The 7,220-nt window shown below is 35.9% G+C and overlaps 1 pseudogene; it reads right to left on the bottom strand.

Annotated features, from left to right (window-relative positions):
* Window positions 1-4,145: 4,145 nt before the first annotated feature.
* Window positions 4,146-5,114, bottom strand: LOC143378126 (uncharacterized; annotated as a pseudogene).
* Window positions 5,115-7,220: the final 2,106 nt, after the last annotated feature.

A 7,220-nucleotide genomic window follows, 5' to 3' on the forward strand; every position in this document is an offset into this window, starting at 1 on the left:
AATTTTTTTAATTTATTTAAATTTTTTTTTTAATTTTTTTTAAAAAATTTTTAACAAATTTTTTTAAAATTATTTATTTTTTAAATTTTTTAAAAAATTTTTCTTTATTTTAATTTTTCTAATTTTTTTTAAATTTTCTTTACCTCGATTTTTTTAAAATTTAAAAAAAAAATTAATTTTCTTAAAATTATTATTTTTTTATTTCAAAAAATGTTTTTTAATTTTTCTTTTAATTTTTTTTAATTTTTATTTTTAAATTTTTTAAAAAAAATTTTTTTTAATTTTTTTAAAAGTTTTTAATTTTTTTTAATTTTTTAAATTTTAAAAAATTTTTTTTTTAATTTTTGAAAATTTTTCTAAATTTTTTTTTAATTTTTTTAAAAGTGTAACGTCCCACGATTTTTCGCGCGTTTCCTATTCCCAATTCCACTAGTAAACCTCAAAATCACTCCACTAACGTCTATCAAACTCAACTCCTACCCCATCTCCTCAATCACCGATCACCTTGATGTTGCACCTTAGCGGTCAACAACACAGGATGATCAATACAAACCTCCACCTCGCTGATGTACCTTAGCGGTCCCCATCACGAGATGATCGTTTCAAAACCCTCTTCGCCTATTCGTCTTACAAGGCACGAATCATTCCCTCCAAAAACAAATTCAAACAAGTCCCTCATTACAAATCCCTCTTAAATCGAGACCAAGTCTCAACCCCCTCTTTACGACTCATGAAGTCCAAGCCACTCTAATAACCCCTTTCCCGTAAAACACCCGAAATCCATTCGATGAGTTGAGTATCTCTTTTCGCAGTCATAAAAACCCCAGAAACCTAATTGCGACGTATATTTGGCGTACGTGACATAAATACGTCTATTAATAGACGTACCGTTTGTAAAAACCCCGGAAGTCCTACTGCGTCTTAAACCGAAATGTGTCAAGGTCTTTACCGCGCGTACCCCACAATACTCCTGTGAAAGTACATAAATATGAGGTCCTGACAGGCCGAGTTCTCTTTCTTCGACAGAAATCTCTTCGGTAGAAGGCTTACTTGAAAAGTATATCTTTAAAGTGTTAATATTAAACTCAGTGTTCGACGATCACAGTAAGCCATTTATATTACTTAATATTATTGTGCATATCACCACCATACCATACTATTCAATTATTTCGTTTATAACTGCTTATCGCAATCTTACTATTCAATTATTTCGTTTATAACTGCTTATCGCAATCTTACAATTCTATTATTTCATTTATAACTGCTTATCGCAATCTTACTATTCTATTATTTTGTTTATAACTGCTTATCGCAATCTTACTATTCTATTATTTTGTTTATAACTGCTTATCGCAATCTTATCATATTATTATTATTAACGATCATTATTAAACGACTTATATTGTATCTCATGTCCATATATATATATTAAATGTTATAACCATATTACAAATATTGTGCCAATGCTAAAAGCCCCTCGCACGATTATAATAACAGATTAACGAAGTTAATAAATCGCTTTGTTTAAAATCTTGCTTCAAGTTATTTGTGTTCAACCATTAGTTACGAACGTACTAAGATACAAACCAACGAGTCGGCGAAACAGCTGATCGCGGATCGCGAACTCGAGAACAGTGACAGTGTTTACTAACATTCCCTTGCATAGCTGCACGTATAGACGAATTTCTCAAGAAATATTACGAGGAAACTTTTTGTGCCTATGCAACGGTAAATCTGATATTACGTAAACCAAAACAAAGTGCTAACGGGTGTTCCCCAAATACGCTCTAGCCTTTAAACTTCCCTGGTCGACTAGTGTGCTGGATTATAGATTCGCGCCTGGCGTTCCTCCCTGTAAAACGATTAGTGTGCTGGATTATAGATTCGCGCCTGAATTCCTTTCAAACCCTCAGTGTGACGGATTCAATATTCGCGCCTAAGTTCCTTCCAAACCCTCAGTGTGACGGATTCAATATTCGCGCCTAAGTTCCTTCCAAACCCTCAGTGTGACGGATTTAATATTCGCGCCTGGTCTTCCCCCAAAAATCTCAGAGTGCTGGATTTTAGATTCGCGCCTGTCTTTCTCCTTTCCTAATGTCATCGTTCCCAAAAGACCTCACCCGGGACGTGACATTTTAATTTTTTCAATTTTTTTAAAATTTTTAAAATTGTTTTTATATATTTTTTTATTTTCAATTTTTTTTAAAATTACTTATTTTTTTATATTTTTTTAAAATTTTTCTTTGCTTCATTTTTTTTAAATTTTTTTTTAAATTATTATTTTTCTTTTATTTTAATTTTTTAAATTTTTTCTTTGCTTTATTTTTTTTAAATTTAAAATTTTTTAAAATTTTTTTTAAAATTATTATTTTTTTATTTAAAAAAATCTTTTTTAAATTTTATTTAAATTTTTTTAATTTTTATTTTTCTTTTATTTTAATTTTTTTTAATTTTTTTAAATTAAAAAAATATATTAATTTTCTTATAATTTGTTTTATTTAAAATTTTTTTTTTAATATTTCTAAAAAAATTTAATTTTTTTTTTAAATTTTCTTTATGTTACGTCCCTACTTCCTATTTGGAGCCGCGTTTTTTTTTGGGAGTTTATATTCTTTTTACCCGCTTTTTAGCTAGTCCAGGGACATTGACGCTCTGGGATAGTTGAGAACTGGTCGATAGCAGATTATACTTGGGTTTTGCATTTTCTTAATTACCTCAGTGCTCTCGCGGTGATGGCGGGTCTATCGGGATCAGTCTCCACACTATACGCGCCGGTGTAATTTCGTAATTTTTGGGTGCGGTCCCGGGTTGTGGAGCCGCCCTTTCTCCGGGTGCCAGGGTAATCCCGATCTGATTGGGCACGTCTTCCCGGCTGACCGTCGGATCCTTGACAATTCCTAAGAGTCCTGATTCTTCAGCTGGTGCGTCGCTGTATGACCACTTTAATTTCCGTAGCTGCACTCGGCGACCCGCACGGTGATTTCGGGGCATTCGTCTTTTGGAATTCACGATTGCATAAGTTATTTGACCGATAATCACTTTCCACCTTTCACACCAGGCGCCACCTCGGGCGACGTTCTGCTCTTTGGTGGTACCATCGGCGGAGGCGAGCGTGATCTTCCCTCATTCGCAACATTTATTTAGAATTTCATTTATATTTAAATCTATCGCGTCGATCACGCGTTACGCTTAATCTCTGGTAAAACCGCGGGCAACGTTCTGCTCATAGGTAATACCTTCAATCAACGCAACCCGTGAACTGTCAATATGCATTTTCGTATTTGATTTCACTATTCCACAAGACGAACGTTTGATTTGGATTTGGGGAGTTGAGGGTGGAAACACTTCACTCACTGGTTTAACATAAAATTTTACCTTTATTTTTCTGTAACGTGGTTTCAACAGTTTAAGTCCCTTTTTATTGAACGCGTATTAAACAATGATAATAACGGTGATACGATAATATGGTAATCAGCTCCGCGGGTGATCAGTCCCTTTTTATAGGGCTATTGCTCACTCCTTCTCCAGGTTTGTCACATGACAATTAGGACGGTGGGAGATGAAATCTCCCAATCATTTGCCGTGGGAATCACTTGAAGAATTTGTTCCAGCGGCTATCCGAGAGTTTCGTTTACTGCAGAATTTGAGCTATTGCGCACCTATTTTGGTGTCTTCTCCGTGACTTAAGACGGATTCCTGCCGTTATACGAAACCTTCAGCAGCGTCGATAGTTAAATTCTTATTTTAATTCATATATTAGATTGTTACGCTTTTGGGTCTCGACGTACTCTGTACGATTGGTTCCGCACAGCTTACGTACTAGGGATTGAAGTTAATATACATCGAATCCGTATTGGAGCTTGATTTACGGGAAATAATGGGAGGGCAAGTGGCTAGCGATGATCAGGAGCGCAGCTCCGTGAAGGTGTTTACTCCACTGGCGGATGGGGCCTCTGTCCCACGCTGAACGTCAACTGGTGTTGGTTGGGCCTTTCTGGTGTGCGTGTAGATGGCTGGTTGCCACCTCTCGTGTTAGCTGTTTTCCTGCTTGCTGTTGCCGTCCGTAGATTCACGACTCGAGCTCTTCTTACCGCCAGTTTCAATTATAGTGCCTTATCGGCTACATATTGTGTTGATAGTTTATGTGAGGTGGTTATAATATACCAAAGTACGAAATAGTAAATATATATGATTTAAAGAGTTAATTAATAGTAGACTCCACGTCGCGGGACGTGACACCTCCCCCCTTAGAAAGCAAATTTCCAGAGGAAATTTGTTTTAGTTCTTGGGTGGCTTCCTTGAATTCTCTTGCTGCTGGAGTTGGTTGTCGTCCCTCGTCAGTTATTAGTTGATCTGCATTCTGCGATGACGTTTGTTTTTTGTTGGCCAGATGTATTATTAACGTTGTTAAGGAGTTCCAAATTGCTCCTAACAAGTGTAGTCCGCATCCATAGATTGCATGTATTTGATATCCTTGTATAATGGTATCAAATATTGTTTTTATTATTTTAATGATGATAAAAACTCCAAGTAGTCCTGCGGTGACTGTTCCGAATTTAAGGAATCCGTTCCAGAATTTGGCTGCTGCATTTTCGGCCAATGTGGCGATGGTTTCTTCGTCCAAAATTCCCATTAATGAAATTGATCCTGCGGGAATATTTTTTCCTGATATTCCTCTGGCGAGTGTATTTAATACAGCTGCTTTTTCTGCAGGGAACATAATGTGGTCCCTTAGATTTTCCAATTCCTTCTGTGTATATATTCCGCTGGTTGCGAGATGCGAAGGAGATGTATAATGCCAGTTGAGTTATGTTTTTGGATGTAGTACTTGAGGTGGACGAACTTCAATTGGATGTGGCGAAATTCTGTGCCATGCTTGGTCAATTTCGTACATGACTGGTAGAATTGGACTACATTCCCTATGTGTCCCTTGAATGGTTAAAATGTGCGATTTCGGTGTTAAGAACATTGAATTATTTCTTAACCACACAGGTAATTCTATATAACATTCATCTGTTTTACGTATTTTAACTTGAACAGGAATGCATTTTACGATGTGAATCACTTCGCCAGCTACTAGTGCCATATGTCCTGGTGTTTTCGTGACTATATTGGCGAATTCGTCTGGTGGTTGTATGTATATGTCATTGCCGTACATCTGATCAAGCAGTACAGATGCTCTATTCGAGTGTAAAGGGGTGGAGTGAGGGTTGATATCACCTCCTCTATTGCCCTACTATAGTCTTCTTCTACCTCCTGGGAAACTTCGATTGGGAGTATCATGGTCTGTAATAGACGATACTCTAAGTATTTTATCACTTAGTTATTTTGTCGGTTTATTCTTTACTTGTATACAATTTTGTTTATTTATTAATCACCCTGGATTTGACTTAATATACGCAAGTTTAAGTTTATTTATGTGTACTGTACGAGTTGTTCCATCAGCTAATATTTTAACATTCTGATTAGGCAACAATTCGAGTACTTTATACGGTCCTGAGTACTGATCTGCGAACTTTGTCCTCCGAGGTTCTTTCAAGAGATATACTAAATCTCCTGCTTTAAAATTTTGCGGATTAATTTTTTGATCGTAATATTGTTTAGATTTGGCTTTTGCCCTTATTAAATTTTCTCGGGCTTCCGTTTGCAGATTAGTTATCTTGTTAAATAAATCTCTAAGGTATTCAGCATATGTGGGTTCTAAATCTTCACCAATAGGTTTTTCACTCGAAGGTTCTCGTGCAATGCATCCGAAAACTAATTCATGCGGTGAAAATTTAGTACCCTCATGTACTGCAGTGTTATATGAAAACATTGCTAAATCTATCCAATCATCCCAATTATCGTCGTTCGTCGTATATTGTTTTAAATACTCTGTTAGTACATGGTGCGATCTTTCTATCGAACCATTACTTTGTGGATGATAAGCTGTAGTAATATAGCGTTTAATTTTGAATCGTTTAGCGACGATTTTTATCAAATTTGAAGTGAAATTCGTTCCTTGATCGGTTAAAATAGCTTTAGGTGATCCGAATCGGCAAATAAATCGTTTTATAAATACGTCTGCTATATCGGCAGAGGTGGTTCGAGCTAAAGGTATCGCTATTGAATATTTCGTTAACAAATCTTGTATCGTTAGTATATGTGTTCTTCCCTTTCTGGTTTTTGGCAATGGTCCAACGATGTCCATGCTGATTTTGTCGAACGCTTTACCTGGAGTGTCTGTCAAGACCATAGGTTGTTTTATTTTTATTCTTGTTAACTTCTTCATTTGGCAATCCTGGCATTCTCTGATGAATTTTTGAATTTCCTTTTTCATATTCTCCCAATAGTAATTTTGTCGTATCCTGTGGTAGGTTTTTGTAACTCCTTTGTGTCCTCCACTTGACGACGTATGTTTTTCTCTTACTATTTGTTCTCTCAGATTTTCAGGTGGTGTTACCACGTCGCCAGTGCAAATGGTGATTGTAATCGGTAGTTCTCTGAATATGTCTTTTAGTCTATTTATAATATATTTCCATGGTACATCCTCTATGTTATGGGTTCTACTTATAGCGAATGATTTTAAGTTGAATTCCGTAATTACCTCCCATAATGACATGAGACTGTTTAAAATATTAACAGGTCGTATAGCGGTTCTTGAATCTTCTTTGATCGGTAGACTTATTATATATTTCGCTTCATCTGGTACTGACCGGGCCCTTTCTAGGGTAAGGTCTACATGAATTGGTAGTAAATTTTCTGTTTCTAGTTCTTTGGCACCTCTATCGATTGGATTTCCATCCAATCCGATGAAAATGACCTTATTATCTTTTATTTTTGCCAAGGAATCTCTAGATTCTCTTATCGCCAATTGGTTTTGATGAGGGATTATATCATTGCTTCTACTTGTTGTTGTTCTAGGTGATAATTGAGGCGGAGATGGAGATATATCTATTATTTCCATTGATTCTTCTTCTTGTGATGTTTCTATGGTGTCATTTGGTTCTTCTTGGGTTTTCCTTTTTGAGGAAGGTCCGGTTATTGACGAATCGCTTGATAAGGTTCTTTTTCGTTTCTGTTCCCAACTTTGAGGTGGTTTTGACAGAAAAGTATTTGGTTCCATATCTTCATCTCCCGATTCTTTCGACATCGATAGTTGTTTAAATTCCCTTTTCGGAAAAGCTAAATGTCTGCTTCTCGTCATTGGTCCTTCGAAATCTTCCGGTAAAGTTGACCGT

The sequence above is a fragment of the Andrena cerasifolii genome, unplaced genomic scaffold (genome assembly GCF_050908995.1).
Source record: "Andrena cerasifolii isolate SP2316 unplaced genomic scaffold, iyAndCera1_principal scaffold0445, whole genome shotgun sequence".
Lineage (NCBI taxonomy): Eukaryota > Metazoa > Arthropoda > Insecta > Hymenoptera > Andrenidae > Andrena > Andrena cerasifolii.